General features: G+C 51.0%; 1 protein-coding gene across 1 annotated transcript in view; it reads right to left on the reverse strand.

Annotated features, from left to right (window-relative positions):
- The window catches only part of RPS6KA2 (ribosomal protein S6 kinase A2), a 336,387-nt gene that overhangs the window by 310,818 nt on the left and 4,321 nt on the right, over positions 1-21,248 (reverse strand). The window lies entirely within an intron of this gene.

Raw genomic sequence — 21,248 nt, forward strand, 5'->3', positions numbered from 1 at the left:
AGACTTCACCGCTCCGTCCCCTTCTCTGCCCTCAGCGTGGGCACGGCCTGGGCCCCACGCTTGGCCAGTCCGAGCACCCGCCAGGCCGGGGCCCAGCATCTCCCGCCTCCCGGACCGGCCCTCCTTCCCCGCCGGCCTCAGGCTTCTCAGTTGCAGAGCACATCGGACCATAACTGCCCCCGGCTCGACATTGCCTCTGGTCTTCAGGGCTGAACTGTGTCCCCAGATCGGGGTCCCAACTCCCCAGACCTCAGAATGTGAGTGGATTTGGAAATAAGAGTCTTCAATGGGTGGATCAGGCCGAACAGGGTCGTGATCAGGATCAGGCCTCCTGATCCCAAGGGGCTGGTCCTCAGGGGAGGAGGCGGCAAGGACACAGGCTGAGGGACACGGCGCCCCGCGTGCACACCCAGGCACAGAGGCTCCAGGAGCCCCGCCTGCCGGCGCCCTGGCCTTGAGGACCGGGAGAGGCGGCTGGTGTTGCTCTGCCTCTGCCCAGACAGTGACACGTGTCTGTGGAGCCAGACCACACCCGCGCAGACGGCTTGCAGGGCCGCTGGCCTGCATCCCGCGCCAGGTCCTGGGCTCCCGTTCTGGGCCCAGGGCGGTCCCGGCGTGGCCCCAGCGCGGCCCCCTCCACGCCCTCGAGCTGCTGTGTTTGTCTGCGGGCTGCCTCAGCCCACGGCATCCTTTGACTGCCTGCTCACCTGTGTCCCCGCCCCCGGAGACAGCCCTGAGCTCGCAGGGACTCGGGGGTGCCGCCAGACCTCACAGCTTTCCAAAAGGAACTGCCTATTCACACCAAAGGTATGGTTCTTAAATCAAACTGCTACACACAGAACAGACCCCTTCGCTGGGAGACTAGCGCCATTTTTCTTGGCATAATTTTAAATTTCCTTTAAGGGAGTCTTCTAGCTGGTAAATGAAGAAAAAAAGTGCTAGGATCAAGGTTTCACTATTTTATATTTCCTATTGGATGTCTGGATCTAGGCAGTAATTGATAATAAAGGATAAAAATCACAAGAAGAGAGACGACCAGTTGTCAAGCACCCCTCATAAGAACACAGACCCCCACTTGTGAGGTCTTCACAACAGATGAGAAAATCAAACCTGGATATCAGTGAGATTCAGATCCAACTTACAAATTACAGAAAATACGGGGGACAGAGGAACACTTTCAAGGGCACCATCATGAGCAAGTAAGATTCAGAACTTTGGAAACAGGACAAATGATCCAGATTCTCTAGCAAAGCAGCAGACAAGAAAACAACAGATGGGAAAGAGATTACAAATAAAGTGAGATTAAGAGACCTGCCCCCTTCATGGATCACTGCCTTGTGGTGGCGAAGGGGCTTGTGTAACTCAGTGAAGCTATGAGCCGTGCCCCACAGGGCCACCCAAGATGGACAGGTCACAGTGCAGAGTTCAGACAAAACGTCATCCACTGGAGCAGGCAATGCAAAGCACCCGGTATACTTGCCGGGAGACCCTCACGAACTGTAAAAAGACAAAAAGATATGACACGGAAAGATGAGTCCCCCAGGTTGGAGGTGTCCGATAAGCTAGTGGGGAAGAGTGGAGGACACCTGCTAATAGCCCCAGAAATAACGCTGGGAAGACTGAAGGCGGGCGGAGAAGGGGACGATAGTGTGAGGTGGCTGGATGGCATCACCCGCTCAACGGACATGAGTCTGAGCAAGCTCCAGGAGAAGCTGAAGGACGGGGAAGCCTGGCGTGCTGCCGTCCACGGGGCGGCAAAGAGTCAGACACAACTGGGCGACCGAACAAGAAACAAGAGGCCCGTCAGTCAGTCACAGACACGACCTCACCTGAATCCTAGTTCAAGCAAGCTGTTAAAAGTCAGATAGCTGGGAAAAGCTGAAGACCTGACACTTGATGATACTTACAAATTATCAGTTTACTAGGCTGGTTTTGTGGTTATATGCCCATGTGTGTGAGTGTTTCTAAAGAGTGACCTTTCGTTTAGAGACACTTCCTGAAACAGCAGTGGCTGAGATGATGTGGTTGTAAATCTGTTCAAAACATCAGGAAGAAGGTGGGCTCAGGAGGCGGGGGGTCAACAAGGTTTCCTCCGAGTCATGTCTGCTGAAGTTGGGCAGTGGGTCAGAGAAGTCCACCATGCTAGTCCCCTACTTTGCAGTCGCTAAAAATCTTCCTGAGTAGATGTCCATATAAAAACAGAAAGTACACAGAGGACAGGGGGAGGCCTCTCACGGAGAGACTTGTGGCCACTAAAAATACAGAGCGAGGTGAGCTGTATTCGACTGGGAAATGCAATTTCTACCCATTTAATTGGCAAAAAAAATTAGAAGTCTGACTATACCAAGCACGGGAGAGTGTGCAGAGCCCCAGTATCGCTTGTGCCTTGATGTCGGTGTGGACGCCAGCACAGGGGCTTGGAAGATGGTGCGGTGTTTGTCCCAGAGTTTAACAGCTGCAGTCTTCAAGTGCACACTGTTCAGTAATTCCACCTCAGGTGGAGTGTGTGAGTGTGTGTGAGTGTGTGTGTGTGTGTGAGTGTGTGTGCGCGCCCATGTACTTGCACACACACATCAACACATCCAGGAGAAACTTCTGTGCAAAAGCTCCAGGAGTTGTGCACAAGAACGTTTATAGAAAATAAATAAATCAATAAATAAGTCACAAGTGTTGTGCATGGACCCGTGACGGAAGTGCAGCTCCAGCCAAAACAAAACCTGCATTGGAACAAGGGCTGTCCTCTGTGACTAAGTACAGATGAGGCCCCTGCGCCAGGTGACTCATGCCAGCCCACGGCCCATCCAGCCAGGGAGCCCTGGGCTGGGTCAGCAGGAAGAACCAGAGTTTCACTCTGTAAGATCACTTTTCATTCCAATCCCAAAGAAAGGCAATGCCAAAGAATGCTCACACTATCGCACAATTGCACTGATCTCACACACTAGTAAAGTCATGCTCAAAATTCTCCAAGTCAGGCTTCAGCAATACATGAACCGTGAACTTCCAGATGTTCAAGCTGGTTTTAGAAAAGGCAGAGGAAGCAGAGATCAAATTGCCAATATCCATTGGATCATCGAGAAAGCAAGAGAGTTCCAGAAAAACATCTCTTTCTGCTTCATTGACTATGCCAAAGCCTTTGACTGTGTGAATCACAATAAACTGTGAAAAATTCTAAAAGAGATGGGAATACCAGACCACCTGACCTGCCTCTTGAGAAACCTGTGTATAGGTTGCTGCTGCTGCTGCTAAGTCACTTCAGTTGTGTCCGACTCTGTGTGACCCCACAGACGGAAGCCCACCAGGCTCCCCTGTCCCTGGGATTCTCCAGGCAAGAACACTGGAGTGGGTTGCCATTTCCTTCTCCAATGTGTGAAAGTGAAGTCGCTCAGTCGTGTCCGACCCTTAGCGACCCCACGGACTGCAGCCTACCAGGCTGCTCCATCCATGGGATTTTCTAGGCAAGCGTACTGGAGTGGCTTGCCATTGCACAGGTTAGGAAGCAACAATTAAAACTGGACATGAAACAACAGACTGGTTCCAAATAGGAAAAGGAGTACATCAAGGCTGTATATTGTCACCCTGCTTATTTAACTTGTATGCAGAGTACATCATGAGGAACACTGGGCTGGAAGAAGCACAAGCTGGAATCAAGATTGCCGGGAGAAATATCAATAACCTCAGATATGCAGGTGACACCACCCTTATGGCTGAAAGTGAAGAGGAACTAAAAAGTCTCTTGATGAAAGTGAAAGAGGAGACTGAAAAAGTTGGCTTAAAGCTCAACATTCAGAAAACTAAGATCATGGCCTCCGGTCCCATCACTTCATGGGAAATAGATGGGGAAACACTGGCTGATTTTATTTTTCTGGGCTCCAAAATCACTGCAGATGGTGACTGCGGCCATGAAATTAAAAGATGCTTGCTCCTTGGAAGGAAAGTTATGACCAACCTAGACAGCATATTAAAAAGCAGAGACATTACTTTGTCAACAAAGGTCCGTCTAGTTAGGCTATGGTCATGTATGGATGTGAGAGTTGGACTATAAAGAAAACTGAGCGCCAAAGAATTGATGCTTTTGAACTGTGGTGCTGGAGAAGACTCTTGAGAGTCCCTTGGACTGCAAGGAGATCCAACCAGTCCATCCTAAAGGAGATCAGTCCTGGCTGTTCATTGGAAGGACTGATGTTGAAGCTGAAACTCCAATACTTTGGCCACCTGATGCAGAGAGCTGACTCATTGGAAAAGCCTGTGATGCTGGGAAAGATTGAGAGCAGGAGGAGAAGGGGACGACAGAGGATGAGATGACTGGATGGCATCACCGACTAGATGGACATGAGTTTGAGTGAACTCTGGGAGTTGGTGATGGACAGGGAGGCCTGGCGTGCTGTGATTCATGGGGAAGCAAAGAGTCGGACATGAATGAACTGAACTGAACTGAAGATGCTCCAGGGACATATTTCCTGACTGCCCTTGAAATAGAACTTAATCTGGTTTCAAGTCAAGTCTCTCTGGGTGTGTATGTGTGCGCCTGTGAACCTGTCCTATTTCCACAGTGAGAAACCAAAGCAGCACACACGTTAGCACCGTCAGCTGCCTGGTGGTCCCAGCGCCCCAGGCCCTTGCAGCCTGCCAATCTGCTGCACCTCCAAGTGGGTGGGGAACCTGGGCTGGAGGACCCGTGTGGACCCCAGGAAGCTGTGCGGAGCTGCCGACTTGGGAAGGGAGGAGAGCAGACCCCGGGAACAGAAGCCAAGGTGAGCCCACTGCTTTCCGCACGGCCCCCCTGAGTCCAGGGAGCTAGCACCATGCAGAAGGCAGAGTTTCCCACAAGGAGGTAACCTGGAACTCCTATTTCAGTGGAGTGTGGGTGAAGAGACTCCCCAACCCTGGACTCAGTCAGACTTCACCTTGGTGTGGGGGGAGGCAGCCCAGACCCTGCAAAGGAAACCTTCCAGCAAGAAAGACCAGGGCCCTTGCTGCGGCTGTCACCCTGTTGTCCTGCCTTTAAGATTAACGATCTTGAGTAGAAAACAAAGAAGACAGAATTAAATTAACCTGAAAGAATGAATCAAGGCAAATACAACAGTGAGTCATTAAATAACACTTTGAACATAAATAGACGCTCTCTTTGGCAAATGTTCTAGGTTGCTGGGTATTTTAAGTTTTAATGAGGAAAACAGATGTAAATGCTATTAAGTGGCTGGAATAAGTGGAGCGTAGCCCATTTTTCTCTTGTTTGCTCCAAATCAACTCCACGTCAATAAGTATTTATATTTTTGATCTAAAACTTGATGGGAAGGTTTCTGTTTGTTCTGAAGAAACAGAAAAGTAGTTTTTGTCAAGGACCTGTTGACAATCGCCACACCCCCGTCACACTTAGAATGCTAAGTCTATGTTATAATATAATATTCCATAAATACAAATAGAATTTATATTGGTGTGGTTACTGTGTCCTGAGCAGGGTGCTAACACCATGGGGAACCTGAGCCCACGTCCTCAGAAAGAAAGGTCAAGGATTCGAGTCAGGTATACACGATTCAGGGAGGACTCTGCCACCCTCCTGCAAGCATGGAGCTCTGACTGGCTCTTACAGAAGCTTAGCGGGTAAATCAGATTCCTCAGAGATGGCCAGAAACGTGTTCCATGCATGCACTGTTCCATAAGATAGGAAGCTGCCCCTGAATCAGGTTGGTATTATTAATACCACAGGCTTCAAGCATGTCCCACAGGCCTGACCCTGTGACACTGTTCAGTGATCTCTGTTTTTCTACACATTCTCAGATTATATCTACAGATACTGCAGGAAGGATACATAGAGAATTCAATGCTATCTTCATTGTGGGGGCTCATCTCTGAGCGTGACCTCCACTGCTTTATGCAGGACACCCTTGATGGGCGCAAGAAGGAAGATTTACCCTCAGCCATGGCTCTGAGCAAGGCTGTGTTCTTGCTCATGCCTGTGTTTTGATGTGTAGATGCTGTGAATTGCATCACTGATCATGTTTCCCTTTTTGCCTCAACCTCCAGGAAACTCAGGCTTCCCTGGTGGCTCAGACAGCAAAGAATCTGCCCGCAATGCAGGAGACCCCAGTTCAATCCCTGGGTCGGGAATATCCTCTGGAATAGGAAGTGGCAACCAGCTCCAATATTGTTTTGTGTGTGTGTGTGATTTTGATTGCTTTATTAAAATGTTCCTCACAGAATTCCTTACAAAAACATTATGTCCTAAAAAAGTCATTCAACAAATATCAAGACCTTCTATGTATAGGACATTGATGGAAAAAGCAAAGGAATCTGTGTTCTGATCCTTAAAGTGAAGTGAAGTCACTCAGTCGTGTCCGACTCTTTGTGACTGCAAGGACTGTAGCCTACCAGGCTCTTCCATCCATGGGATTTTCCAGGCAAGAATACTGGAGTGGGTTGCCATTTCCTTCCCCTCGGCTCCAATATTCTTGCCTGGAGAATCCCCTGGAGAGAGGAGCCTGGTGGGCTGTAGTGCATGGGGCGGCAGTCCATGGGGCCGCAAAGACTTGGACACAACTAACTAAGCAACTAGCGTGTTTTCCAGGAAGCTCAGAGTTGAATTCCAAGCCCACCTTTCAGAGTTGGGAAGACGGGCTGGTACATATTTATCTTTTGTTTCTCTCTCTGCTTTCATTTCCCATCACCTCGATCGGGTTGTCAGTTTCAGGTTAATGAGGTGTAGATGCCTCCCCTTCCCCCGCTGCCCCTCCCACTGCCAAAAGGAAAGGGACCAACTTTACGCAAAATGAGAGCAAAGCCCCTTGAACTGACCCCCTTGCTTGTCTCTGCACCTCCTGATGGGGGTGTTCCTCCAGTGGAGCTCCCTCAGAGCACGCATGCTCTTTCCTCTTTCCCTGCGACGTTCACCCTCGTCTTCCCATGCCGAGTCAAGTAGCTAAAGGCCATAGAGAGAAACTCCAAAACTGAGGATGGCAACTGCAACAGAGAACACTCCAAGCACATCGCACTCACCATGTACACATACACTAAAGACACAGTCTCACAGTTATGCGATTGCCTGTGGGAGTTCAGCAGACGACAGACTGACATGCAGATACATGGGTGGATGGAGGGAAGGGTGGGCAGACAGAGACACAAACGAAGACAAATGCATAGGTAACGGGTGGGGGTAAACGATAGCTACAGAGACAGTGATGGACGGACAGGTAATGCATAGGTAATGGGTGGGGGTAAACGATAGCTACAGAGACAGTGATGGGCGGACAGGTAATGCATAGGTAATGGGTGGGGGTAAACGATAGCTACAGAGACAGTGATGGGCGGACAGGCTGATGGAGAGACACACAGATAAACGGGCAGACACAGTGTGTGCACACTCAGTCCAGCCGACCCTGCGACCCCGCGGACTGCAGCCCGCCAGGCTCCTCTGTCCTTGGGACTCTCCAGGCAAGAACACTGGAGTGGGCAGCCATTCTTTCTCCAGGGGATCTTCCCGACCCAGAGTTCAAACCTGCATCTCCTGCATTGGCAGGTGGATTCTTTATCGCTGAACCACCAGGGAAGTCCAGTTGAAAACTTAGATCCCCACAAAGTCCACACACCATGTTTATGGCAACTTTATTCAGAATCACCAGAATTTGGAAGCACCCAAGGTGTCCTTCAGTAGGTGAATGGGTAAGTGAACTGTGGCCCAGCCAGACAGTGGAATATTACTCAGCATCAGAAACAAACCGCCAAGTCATGCCAGGACGTGGAGGAGGCTTGCATGTATCTTACTAAGTGAGAGAAGCCAACCTGAAAAGGCCGCGTACTGTGTGATTCCAACTACACGACATGGAACACTGTAGAGACAATAAACAGTCAGTGGTTGCCAGGGGCGAGCGGGGAGGGAGGGATGGGTAGTCAGAGCACACAGGATTATTGGGGCAGTGAAAACACTCTGTGTGATGCAGGGATGAGTACATGTCCGTTTACATTTCACGTTACATTCCAAATCCACAGAAGGGAAACACCAGAAGCGAACCCTAATGCAGACTGGATCTGGGGTAACTACGACACGCCCATGTAGGTTCACCACCGTAACCATGTCCCACTCTGATGGGGGGGCTGACAGTGGGGGCGCTGTGATGTGGGTGGGGAGGAGGTATTTAGGGACGCTGTACTTTCTGCTCAATTTTGCTGTGATCCTAAAACTGCTTTAAAAAATACATTTTATTTAAAAGAGGAAAAACCTGGGATTTCAGTTGGCATTGCACTGAATCTCAAAATCACTTTGGAATATGAACACCTTAATACAGACTCTTCTTGTCCATGAACTTAGTATATCTCCCCATTATTTTAGGTTTATTTAATCTCTCAACAGTGTTTTACTGTTTTCAGGGCCTTCCCAGCTGTGGGAAGGAAGTCCTCCCACACCTGGAAGTAAAGAACCTGCCTGCCAATGCAGGAGACCTAAAAGACGCAGGTTAGACCCCCGGGTCAGGAAGAACACCTGGAGGAGGAAATGGCAACTCCAGTATTAGCCTGGTGGGGTACAGTCCACATGGTTGCAAAGAGTTAGACACGACTGAAGTGACTCAGCATGCACAAAGCCCCGCATATATTTGAGATCTATCCCTCTGTGTTATAGGGTTGGGATGCATGATATATAATTTTAATTTCGATGTCCAATTTTTATTGCCAGTGTACTGAAGATAGAGCAGGGAGGAACTCCTGACCCTCTCACACAGCTGCTGGCTACAGCTTCTGTGTTTTCCCACACGCAGGGTCCTGCCAGGGCCGGGGTGTAGGAGGACTTCCTTCCCACTCCCCGGGGCTGAGGCTCCTGCATCAGGGGGTTGTGCTGTGTGCCCTGAGGGGCTCCCTGAAGCCAGGCCCTGACCCTCACACACCTCCAGTGAAGCCCGTGGGGAGGACGCGAGTCCAGAGTGGACTCCTGGACGTCAGGCTGGCCGTGAGCCCACACTCAGCTGTTGGCTTTCACCCACCTTCACAGAGGCTGCGTCTTCCACCTATTCTGGGCCCCCCGTGAAGCAGACCATGCCCCTACCCTCCACAAAGGGGCTTGTCATCCTTCAGGATAAAGTCCATCTGGCTGCCGGGCGCTCTGATGGGCTCAAGGAAAGCCAGGACTTTGCAGGTTACCCAGCTTCTCCTTATTGTCAGCCAAGTTCTCCATGCTTTCCTACATCCTAGGTGGGATGAGAAGGTCCGAGCACTTCACTGTTGATTTTTGACTTGCTTGCCTTTTACCAATAATCTATCCAAGTGATTCTCCCTTCAGAATTAAATAAAGCTTGCATGTAAGAAGTGACAGTCGAAAAGCAGAATTTGTCCAACTTCACAATTATATCAAGAGCTAGGTTTTACTTTTGCTTTCAAGGCACACAAACCAGCGCTGACTCTGCAAGAGCAGGAACTCTTGGGCAAAGGCTCCAGGTCACAAACCCCAACTTCCTACGCAGTAAACACAGGAGGCCTGAGTTACGGGCTGGGCAGCTCTGTCTTAAAAAGCCTATGAGGTCAGCAGCTAACCCTCTTTGTTAAAATCAACAGCTAGAAATCAATGCCCTGTCCAACAGACGTACAATTTAGATAAACTGGTTTTTTCAAGGGAGCAAAGTCACACGGAGAGAAGGGTGGGTAGCTTTTAACTTATAAAACGAAGTGCTTTTGACCTTCCTAAATCCATGGTTTTGGGGAGGGCAGGATGAAAGCATCAACCTGCCAGTCACAACGGGTGACATGTTTATGCAGGAAAACATTCTTATTCTTGAGAGAGGCGTATTGAAATATTTGAGTGAAATGCATGGTTCATATACTTCACCTAAAAACACTTCAGCAAAAAAGAGTAACAAAAAAATTAACCAAAAAAAAAAAAAATTAACAGAATTGTTATCTAGTCCACATTTAAAATCACCTAAGAGACTGGTTCCAAATAGGAAAAGGAGTGCGTCAAGGCTGTATATTGTCACCCTGCTTATTTAACTTATATGCAGAGTACATCATGAGGAACGCTGGGCTGGAAGAAGCACAAGCCGGAATCAAGATTGCTGGGAGAAATACCAATAACCTCAGATATGCAGATGACACCACCCTTATGGCAGAAAGTGAAAAGGAACTCAAAGGCCTCTTGATGAAAGTGAAAGAGGAGAGTGAAAAGGTGGGCTTGAAGCTCAACATTCAGAAAACAAAGATCATGGCATCTGGTCCCATCACTTCATGGGAAATAGATGGAAAAACAGTGGAAACAGTGTCAGACTTTATTTTTTTGGGCTCCAAAATCACTGCAGATGCTGATTGCAGCCATGAAATTAAAAGACGCTTACTCCTTGGAAGGAAAGTTATGACCAACCTAGATAGTATATTAAAAAGCAGAGACATTACTTTGCCAACACAGGTCCATCTAGTCAAGGCTATGGTTTTTCCCGTGGTCATGTATGGATGTGAGAGTTGGACTGTGAAGAAAGCTGATCGCCGAAGAATTGATGCTTTTGAACTGTGGTGCTGGAGAAGACTCTTGAGAGTCCCTTGGACTGCAAGGAGATCCAACCAGTCCATTCTAAAGGAGATCAATCCTGGGTGTTCATTGGAAGGACTGATGCTAAAGCTGAAACTGCAGTACTTTGGCCACCTTATGCGACGAGTTGACTCACTGGAAAAGACTGATGCTGGGAAGGATTGGGGGCGGGAGGAGAAGGGGACGACAGAGAATGAGATGGCTGGATGGCATCACTGACTCTGTGGACATGAGTTTGAGTGAACTCCGGGAGTTGGTGATGGACAGGGAGGCCTGGCGTGCTTTGATTCATGGGGTCGTGGAGAGTCGGACATGACTGAGCGACTGAACTGAACTGAATTGAACTGAACTGAATTGTCCCAAGAAATATGTTTTAGAGTCGGTTTCTTCAATCAGGACCCAAGCTAGGCGTGTGCATTACATCCGTTGCTGTATCCCTTATGTGGACCCACAGGCTTCCGTTTCAGGTCAGGGGAGACCAGGCCAGCTGTCCCACGGGGGTGCCACCACAGTGGGTGGAATAATGGCACCCCAAGATTCCCACGAGGTAAGCCCCAGAGCTGCGATGTGTGGCCTTTTAGGCAAAGGGGACTTTGAAGATGTGTTTAAGTCGAGGATCCTGAAATGGGGTGAGTACCCTGGATCGTATGAATGGTTTATACCATCACAAGCGTCCTTGTAGGAGGTGGTGGGAGGGTCAGGTCAGAGAAAGAGTGATGCCACTGCTGAGGGGCAAAACGCCAAGGAACTCAGGTGTCTCCAGAGGCTAGGAGAGATGGTGGGATGGCATCACCGACTCCACAGACATGAGTCAGAGCAAACTCTGGGAGACACTGAAGGCCAGAGAGGCCCGGTGGCCTGCCATCCTTGGGGTCGCAAAGAGTCAGACACAACTAAGCAACTACGAGTAGAGGCTAGAAAAAGCAAGGAAACTGATTCTGGAAATGGAACACGGCCCTGCCAACTCCTAGACTTTAGGACCTCTGATCTCCAGAACTGTACAATAGTAAACCCTTGTTGCTTTCAGCCGCCAAGTTTGTGGTCATTTGTTACCGCAGCGATCGGAAGCTAACACAGCCATCTGCCTGTCTGAGCGCTGAGTCCAAGTGTTCTTTCACTTCTTTCTTTATTCTTTATTTCCCTGTGACTCAGTGCAGTTCAGGCGCTCAGTCGTGTCCGACTCTCCGCGACCCCATGAATCACAGCACGCCAGGCCTCCCTGTCCATCACCAACTCCCGGAGTTCACTCAAACTCATGTCCACAGAGTTGGTGATGCCATCCAGCCATCTCATTCTCTGTCGTCCCCTTCTCCTCCCGCCCCCAACCTTTCCCAGCATCAGAGTCTTTTCCAGTGAGTCAACTCGTCACATGAGGTGGCCAAAGTATTGGAGTTTCAGCTTTAGCATCAGTCCCTCCAATGAACACCCAGGACTGATCTCCTTTAGAATGGACTGGTTGGATCTCCTTGCGGTCCAAGGGACTCTCAAGAATCTTCTCCAGCACCACAGTTCAAAAGCATCAATTCTTCGGCGATCAGTTTTCTTCACAGTCCAACTCTCACATCCATACATGACCATGGGAAAAACCATAGCCTTGACTAGACGGACCTTGGTTGGCAAAGTAATGTCTCTGCTTTTTAATATGCTATCTAGGTTGGTCATAACGTTCCTTCCAAGGAGTAAGCGTCTTTTAATTTCATGGCTGCAATCAGCATCCGCAGTGATTTTGGAGCCCAAAAAAACAAAGTCTGACACTGTTTCCCCATCTATTTCCCATGAAGTGATGGGACCAGATGCCATGATCTTTGTTTTCTGAATGTTGAGCTTCAAGCCCACCTTTTCACTCTCCTCTTTCACTTTCATCAAGAGGCTTTTGAGTTCCTCTTCACTTTCTGCCATAAGGGTAGTGTCATCTGCATATCTGAGGTTATTGATATTTCTCCCAGCAATCTTGATTCCAGCTTGTGCTTCTTCCAGCCCAGCGTTCCTCATGATGTACTCTGCATAGAAGTTAAATAAGCAGGGTGACAATATACAACCTTGACGTACTCCTTTTCCTATTTGGAACCAGTCTGTTGTTCCATGTCCAGTTCTAACTGTTGCTTCCTGACCTGAATACAGGTTTCTCAAGAGGCAGGTCAGGTGGTCTGGTATTCCCATCTCTTTCAGAATGTTCCACAGTTTATTGTGATCCACAGAGTCAAAGGCTTTGGCATAGTCAATGAAGCAGAAACAGATGTTTTTCTGGAACTCTCTTGCTTTTTCCTCGGAGCCGGCGTGGCTTCTATGAATCAGTAGTTACGTTTAAAGTAACTTTCTGCATCATTTTTATCAATATATCACCATATATTCTGTATTGTGGCTATCACTTCTCCTACACAACAAACAAAACTACAGCAAAGTATTCTCTGCTCCCAAACTAGGTGCCCCCAGCACTGCAAAGTTGGGGTGACCCAAGTCTTGGGGGCTCTGGTGCCCTTGGACACCAAGTCTCAGAAGCGACCCAGAGTCCCCTGCATAGAAGCATGTGGTAGGCAGAGCATAGTTGATGGGGACTCAGCACATGGCCTGGCCTGGGTCTGAGCAGCAGAGATGGCTACAGAAGTCCAGTCCACGTGCATTTTGTGTGTTTATGTCATGATCGGAAAAGCAGGGTTTCTGGCAAAGACTCGGAGACCTGGACGCAGCAGACCAACGAAACTGAGTGTCCCAAGTGTATTTGTTATGGGTTGAAACTTGTCGCCCAGAGAGATCTGTCGAAACCCAAACCCCAGTGACTCAGGACATGCCTTCGTGTGGATAGAGGGTCTCTGCGGGTGTCATTCATTGGGACAAGAGTGATCAGGGTGGGCCCAGATCTGAAAGGACTAGTGTCCTCAGGAGCAGACGGCCAGGTGAGACGCCCACAGGGAGAGGCTCCGTGCAGACGGAGGCAGGGACCTGAGCTGCCTCCACAAGTCCCGGAACCCCAAGGGCCGGGGCAGCCCGCGTGGGCTGGGGCAGAGGCCTGGGGGAAGTCGCCCTCCCCGCCTCGGCAGGACCCAGCCCGCTGATACCCTGACCTGATTTCCAGCCCAAGAACTGCAGGAAACCAAATGTCAGTTGTGTAAGCCGCAGCATCCGTGGAACTTCCCCCGCGGCCCAGGAGAGGAGCCCCCGATACCGCAGGCAGAGGAGGCCCAGGAGGAACTCGGCGCCACCCGCCGCCCTGCGCCCCCACACCACCGCCTCTCACCGGGCCCTGCCGCCTCCGAACCGGGCTCCCTGACCTCACTCTTTTCCCCAAACTCCCTGCTTCCTGACCCAACAACCGGAGAGGCTGTGCTTGAAAAACCTCAACGCCAACGCGCCGCTCTCCTGCCCAGCAGTCACCAGTGCTCCCAGAGCAACTGGAATCAAGTCCGCAGACCTGCGGGCCTCCGCGCCCGCCCAGCGCCGCCTGCTCCCTCGGCCCCCTCGGCCTTGAACCGTCTGCCTTCGGGTTGGGGGGACTGGTCATCTACGCCCAACCTCACCCCCACCTGCCGGGCGAGGTCCTCCCTAACGCGTGCTCCCACCCCGGCACCGTCTGCTTCGGTCCACAGCCCCCGCCGCCACGCGGAACCGTCTCGTAAGCTCGCTGTTTACTTGCAGGAACATTCGAGCGTAAGGTGCAGGGACTCTCGTCTGCCTCGCTCACGTGAGCCGTCCCTGAATCACTGGAGGCGGCCCGGTGCCAGGCACAGAGCCATGCTTGGCAGACGCTCGCTGAAAAAACCGAGACGGGGGAGGGGAGGGGGAGGGGAGGGGCGGGGGGCGGGAGGAGGGGGAGGGGAGGGGAGGGGTCGGGCGTGGCTGGGCGGGCCGGGGGCGCTGGCCGCCCGGATGAGTGCCCCGGGGGCTGTGATGCTGGAGGCGGCTTGCCCCACCCGCCTGGGTAGCCTGAGACCTCCCATCTTCCCAGGAGGGCGCTAGAAAATCTGTGTGTCTGCATCTTCAAGCCGAGACTCAAAATCCTTTCGTCTTCTCTGCTCACGTTACATGCCGCCGCTCGGTTCATTCTACCTGAGACGGAAGGTGAGACCTGGCTCAGGGTCGGAGGGCCTGGGCCCCTGGGGGAGTCCTCCCCACTCCCCCCGCCCCAGGAGCCGGGGAGAGGGACTGTGCGGGAGGAGCCTCCCGCAAGGAGCCAGGCACTCACTCAACATTCACTTGGCACCGTGGGCTGTTTTGGTGCCACATCTCAGAAAAAATGGTCTTAATGATTCCCTGGAGATTTTTATGACTCACACGAATTGCAGTCTGTGTCTCCACACCCAGTTCCCAGCTGCATCTGTGTTACAAGAGTAAGCGTTTTGGGGGATTTGTTTGACTTTTTATTTCTTCAAAATATCCAAAGGATAAGAAGCTACACGATTTTCTCTCTGATACTTTGAACCTTCCCCACACATGTACAGCATTATCAAGGAGGAAAATTCACTTTCCCTCTCTCTCTGTATATATATATATCCTCTCTTACCGTAATTATTTAAATGATCCATTTGATATCAGTAAAGTACAAGAAACTTTTGTGATTCGTTAAGTCAGTAAAGCATCCCACCCGTGACAGGGATATTAGCCAAAAAAGCAGAGATAGGGTGTGTATCTTTCAACAGCACCTCTGGCTCAAGTTCCCCCATGTTTTTCATGCACACACAAAAAAGAACAAGTTTTGTCTTTTCCTAGTTTGAAGAGGATTTGGAAGGTCTAATATTTTGGCCACGTAACACGAAAAGCAGACTCATTGGATAGACTGAGGGCAGGAGGAGAAGGGGCCGACAGAGGCTGAGATGGTTGGATGGTGTCCCTGACTGAATGGACAGGAGTCTGAGCAAGCTCTGGGAGATGGTGATGGACAGGGAGGCCCGGCGGGCTGCAGTCCACGGGGTCGCGGAGGGTCAGCCACGACTGAGAGACTGAACAAGAGCAACAAATTGAAGGGAGAAGGAGCGAGAATTTCAAAAAGAGAGAAAGAGAGAGAAGCCCAGTGACACCGCAGGGCGGGCGCCACACTGTCCCTGGGGACAGACGGGGCCGCGGTGAGTTTCTGACCCCAGTGTGGTCACAGAAAGGGGACGCGGGCAGGGCTCCCAACGCACCTGTAACCTTGCTTTAAACCCAGAGCAGAGGACGGCGCACAGCCTTTGACCCCGGGCCCTTAGTGCATCAGCCCAAAACCCACCACCTGGCCTCAGAGATTTAGGAAGAGAAAATAGGTCAGCAGAAAAAGCTTTGGTCTGAAACTCCCTTTTTCACGGGCCTCTGCTGTGATCAGCAAATCACATCATCTCTGATGCCTCAGTTCCACCACCTGAAAAACGCGGAAAGAACAGACCTGCCGCCCACTTCTCGGTCTTAGGAAGATGGAAGACGACATCAGTCAGATGCGCCAGAAGCAGGGCTCTTGTTTCAGCGCATCGTCGGGTTTCCTCTGCAGGCAGACGTGCACCATCATTCCTCAGGGGGCCAGACGCAGGAGGCCCTAAAGGACACCCTAACGCGACCCCAGAGCTTCCTCCAGCCCCACTGCTGTGCATTCAACTACACAGGGAGGGCAGCTTTGACTTCCCTGGTGGCTCAGACGGTAAAGTGTCTGCCTGCAATTCAGGAGACCCAGGTTCAATCCCTGGGTCGGGAAGATCCCCTGGAGAAGGAAATGGCAACCCACTCCAGTACTCTTGCCTGGAAAATCCCATGGACAGAGAAGCCTGGTAGGCTACAGTCCATGGGGTCACAAAGAGTAGGGCATGACTGAATGACTTTACTTTTGCTTCATGATTCAGCAACCATCTCAACACAGTGACCCGGTGGGCACCTTTTCCCAGTGAGACCACCCGTGAAGTCACTGTATTGGCAAGAAATACCCTGCCCCCCAGGGCGGTCAGGAAGCTGCAGGTGGCTGGCTGGTTCGCAGGGCCAGAGCCCGAGCCCTGTAAGGTGTGAACAGTTTGCTCTGCTCACCCAAAGGCGGGACCGCGTACCCTCCCAATGCACTGTTCTCAGACAGCAGAACAGGGTCCCTGTGCCAGGGTTCTAGACAACATTAGCACGAACTGAGTAATCACTTTATTCCCAGAGAGGCAGCACTTGGAAGCATGCTCCTGCTGACTTTGCTACAGAAGCAGAAAGACGAGGATCGCAGAAACCAAAAATAGCTGCAAGCCGTCTTCTGTGTCCGACAGAAATCACGGCAAACACTTCAGAGATGATGTGATAACCGAAAGGACCCATGGCGGCTAACAATGGGAGCTGGGCTTCTTGTCTCGTTTTGATCCTTGCAAATAATTACCACCGACACATCAAATACGCTCTACCAACGTTCATCCCCAACTCCTGCCTTTCCTTCCTGTCTGCCCCAATAGGTGCTGACGTCTGGTGAAGCCATTACTGTTACCACTGTGCAGGGCATTTAAATGCCCATGGGAACTGCAGAGGCTTAGTCACATTAGCCTTTCTTCCAGATGCATTATGTTTATACTGCTGTTTTCTAGAATTCCTGTAAGGATTAGAGTTCTTGCCTTCTTCTGGACAGAAAACAAGACAATGCAAATGTGAATGGTGACATAGCCAACGTGCCTTCGCCAACTCCAGCTTCGGAGACAGGTGGGTTCTGTAAAGAGAGATTGATGGCAGGTAACAAGCAGGCTGGGAAGATCGACTCATCCATCTCTTTTCAAGCTCCCAACTATCTTTTCAAGCTGTAATTGCACTGCTTGTAATTGCTTTATCAGTTCTGAGCCTTCATTATTCTTCTTGTCTCACTTCTATTCAATCCAGTTTGGATTGCTTTTTCTGTCATTTTTTAAGGAACAATGAAACTGTCTAGATTCCCAGTGCAGGACGAGAGGTAAGAGGCCATCTGTTGACATCTGCAGGTGACCTGGGTGCAGGTGGCTCAACCCTGACCTGGGCAAGAGCCTGCTGCTACCGTGACTTAGTCCCAAGGGCTCTGAAAACACTCTTGGGTTGTTCTCTCCTTCAAGATTGAAGGACTCCCCAAAATTTCACCCCTGCCCTGCTTCTCACCCCTCTCCCCTGGCTGAGAACTAAGGACATCCAAGCTACATCTGTCAGGAAATCAGGATGTTGGTCACTGAAGGAGTTCACGTTAATAGATGCTCGGGATTTGAAAAACGCCTGCCTGGAGGTGGTCTCATTGGTCCCCTGACTCCCGGGGAGACGCCAGGGGCCAGGCCGCTGGTGCCTTACCTTCCAGCATCCTCACTCAGCCAAGAGCTGTCATCCCCCCGCCGCACAGTGCTCTCCTGCCAGCTGAGGCTGACAGCAAGGCTGCCGCCCTCCCAGCTCTGTTCTGCCTCAGAGGTGCCAGAATCATCTCTGCTGTGAAAACCAACTGCAGAATTTCAGCGGGAGAGGCGAACACCCCAAGAGTCACCAGGAAGTAAGGGGAAACCACAATAATGCTGGGGGTGGCTTCTCTGGACCTGGTTTCTAAGGTCGACCAGACAAGAAAATGACCGTTATTAATAAACAGAACCCTGAAATCAAAGCACTTTAAAAATATATATATACATATTCCAGTGTTTTCCACAGGCCATTCTGTGAAATCTGAAACTCGCCTAACCTCCCCCCGCCCCCCCACCCCCCCACCCCCGCGTGTCTGCAGCATCTAGACACAGAGGTCAGGGATGCAGCAGGGATACAGGGGCTGCTGCTGACCCCGGCTCAGAGGATCATCCTGGATACACCCGGAGGGACCCCCGCTCCCCAGACCTGCTCCCCGTCCCCACGTCCCTCCCCCCAGATGACTGATGGGGCCTGCATGTGGGTCAGGAGCCCCGCTCCGTACCACAGTGCCCAGCCCAGCAAGGCAGGTGCTTGTACCTTAAGCCCTGACCCTCCCCGGTGTCATCTGGCAGCATTTCCACTGGTCCTGCTACACACACCAGGCTAAAGGAGCAAGGCAACAGGACCACCAAACCCCGCAGAGCAGGGGCCTCAGTTCAGTTCAGTTCAGTCACTCAGTCGTGTCCAAGTCTTTGCAACCCCATGGATGGCAGCATGCCAGGCCTCCCTGTCCATCACCAACTCCCGGAGTGTACTTCACTGGGGCCTCAGATATGTTCTTTCTGACAAGCCCCTTCCAGGAACCCCTCAAACAGCAGCTGACGGGATATTTCCTAATGGGATCTGCTGAGGCGTTTTGGTTTCGTTTTTCTTTTGTTTTTCTCCGGAATACAAAGGGTGATGGCCTCTGATGTGTCACGTGGACTCTCATGAAGAGTCACCTTCCTTTGAGTTTACACACAAGCCCCCTGCAGGACAGGACTCTCTGAGACAGGAAGCCTTCCCTCAGCAGAGCTGAGGAGAAGGAAGGTCGCAGACGCTCCCAGCTTCTTTTCAATCTTTAATCTCGACCTTCATCAGAGCCCTTTTTTCAGAGGTTGGATGGAACCGCGGCGTGAGGTCCAACTGGACAAGCGTCACCTCTGAAGACACCTATGCATTTGTTGCTGTTGTTCAGTGGCTCAGTCGTGTCTGACTCTTTGCAACCCCATGGACTGCAGCACGCCAGGCTTCCCTGTCCTTCACCAGCTCCCGGAGCTTGCTCAAACTCATGTCCATCGAGGCAGGGATGCCATCCAACCATCTCATCCTCTGTCATCCCCTTCTCCTCCTGGCTTCAATCTTTCCCAGCAACAGGGACTTTTCCAATGATTCGGCTCTTCAAATCAGGTGGCCAAAGTATTGGAGCTTCTCTGTCCTTCCAATGAATACTCAGGACTGATCTCCTTTAGGATTGACTAGTTGGGTCGCCTTGCAGCCCAAGGGACTCTCAAGAGTCTTCTCCAGCACCACAGCTTAAAAGCATCAATTCTTTGGTGCTCAGTCTTTATGGTCCAGCTCTCACATCCATACATGACTACTGGAAAAACCATAGCTTTGACTAGACAGACCTTTGCATAAGATGTCCCAAATTTTTGCATAAAATGTCCTACACTTTATACACACACACACACACATATGTAAAGAACATTCCACATGTAAGAACTGTATCAGTAAAAGGAGCAACAAGGTTGGGACCATCACAGACAGTCTCGCTCATCTGTTCCTCTTCCATGCAAAGCATGAGATCTTACCCACAGGCCACCAGTAAATATTCTTGATTGACTGAATGAACACACTGTTGTGGAAGTGGATATTTTTTCCGAAAGTAAGACTTTTTTAGTCATCACACACGTTCAGACTGGCAAGGAGTGTGAAGCCCTCATGCCCAACTCTGTTGCCGTCTGATTTCATTTATCCGAGCCAAGGATCTTTTGCTCTGAAGGCTAAGGAGGACGTACGTGGGAAACCTGGCCCCAGAAAAAACCGCTCACAACCCCTGGGGGACACTTCCCTGCTGCTGGATTGAAGCCTGAGGTTTTCAGCATCATCTCTCAGAAGCAGCCATTGACAGGCTGGACCACAGTGTCTTTCAGTTTCCCCACAAACTTTACAAATGCATCCACACATCAACCTTGTGTCCTGCAGACACTCCCAACCACTCTTCATTTACTAAGAGTCAAAGGCAGGCTGACTTTCTGTCACTCGGACAAGGTGACACCAGGAAACAGTAAACACTCCTCTACCTCATGTTCTGTTACCAAAAACAACTTCAAGAGCTCAGTCGACTTTCCTGCATTCCTGCAACAACTTAGCACCTACATTTCCATCAGAAGTGCTGAGGATAAGACAGCTTGAGACCAGGAGACCTTAGGAAGTAACTGCAGTTAGTGATGTAACAGGTTCTGTGAGTTACCGAGCACTTCGAGGGTATCCTGGTGCACGGTCAGGGGCCAGTGCCAGTTTGTGGTGCCAGTTTGGCTGCCACCGTGAGCACCCTGGAGCCTGTCTCCTGAAGCTGACGACTGAGGGGCCTCAGCAATCTCCCTGCTGGAAATACACCAAAGATTCCCTGGACGTCAAAGTCCAGGCCCCCCCAAGCACCCCATAACTCTGCCCCGGCCCCGCAGCATCCCATCACTCCTTCCCCGACCCCCTAGCACCCCATCACTCTGCCGCAGCCCCGCCCAGCGCCCCATCGCTCCTCCCCCGACCTCACCCAGCACCCCATTGCTCTTCCCCGCCCCCGCCCAGCGCCCCATCGCTCCTCCCCCGACCTCACCCAGCACTCATCGCCCCGCCCCCAGCCCCGCCCAGAACCCCATCGCTCCTCCCCACCCAGCACCCCATTTCTCTCTCCCGGCCCCCCTCCCAGCGCCCCAGCGCCCCGCCCCCAGCCCCGCCCTGCATCCATTGCTCCGCCCCCAGCCCCCCCATCACCCCATCTCTCTGACTCAGGACCCGCTCAGCCCTCGGCCCAGGCGTCCCCCATCTGCTCTCCCCCGGCTGCAGAGGGATCCACCTCCTCCCATGGCCCTAACAACACATCCCAAACGTTCTAAGAGGCTACATGACCCGACCTCTGGCAGATGAGGGTGATCTCTCACTTCTCTATTTTCCCTGTGTGTCTTAATTGATAATGACTTGTCATTTTCCCTTTAAAATGTCCACACGAGAAGACTCTGAATCTCACCTTGGGTGGTAATTTTTCTTCCTGTGTTCTAAGTATACCTTTTGCGGGAAATTATTGACTATAATATGTACACAACCCATATGGGTACATGTGTGTGTGTACATGTATGTATATACACACATATTTCACTAAAATAACCACTAATTTCAATCTTTCATTTCCTCCCTCCACCCCACCCTCCTGCCCAAA

This window comes from Moschus berezovskii, chromosome 10, assembly GCF_049115385.1.
Source record: "Moschus berezovskii isolate FMDL1 chromosome 10, NW_MosBer_1.0, whole genome shotgun sequence".
In the NCBI taxonomy this organism is placed as follows: Eukaryota; Metazoa; Chordata; class Mammalia; order Artiodactyla; family Moschidae; genus Moschus; species Moschus berezovskii.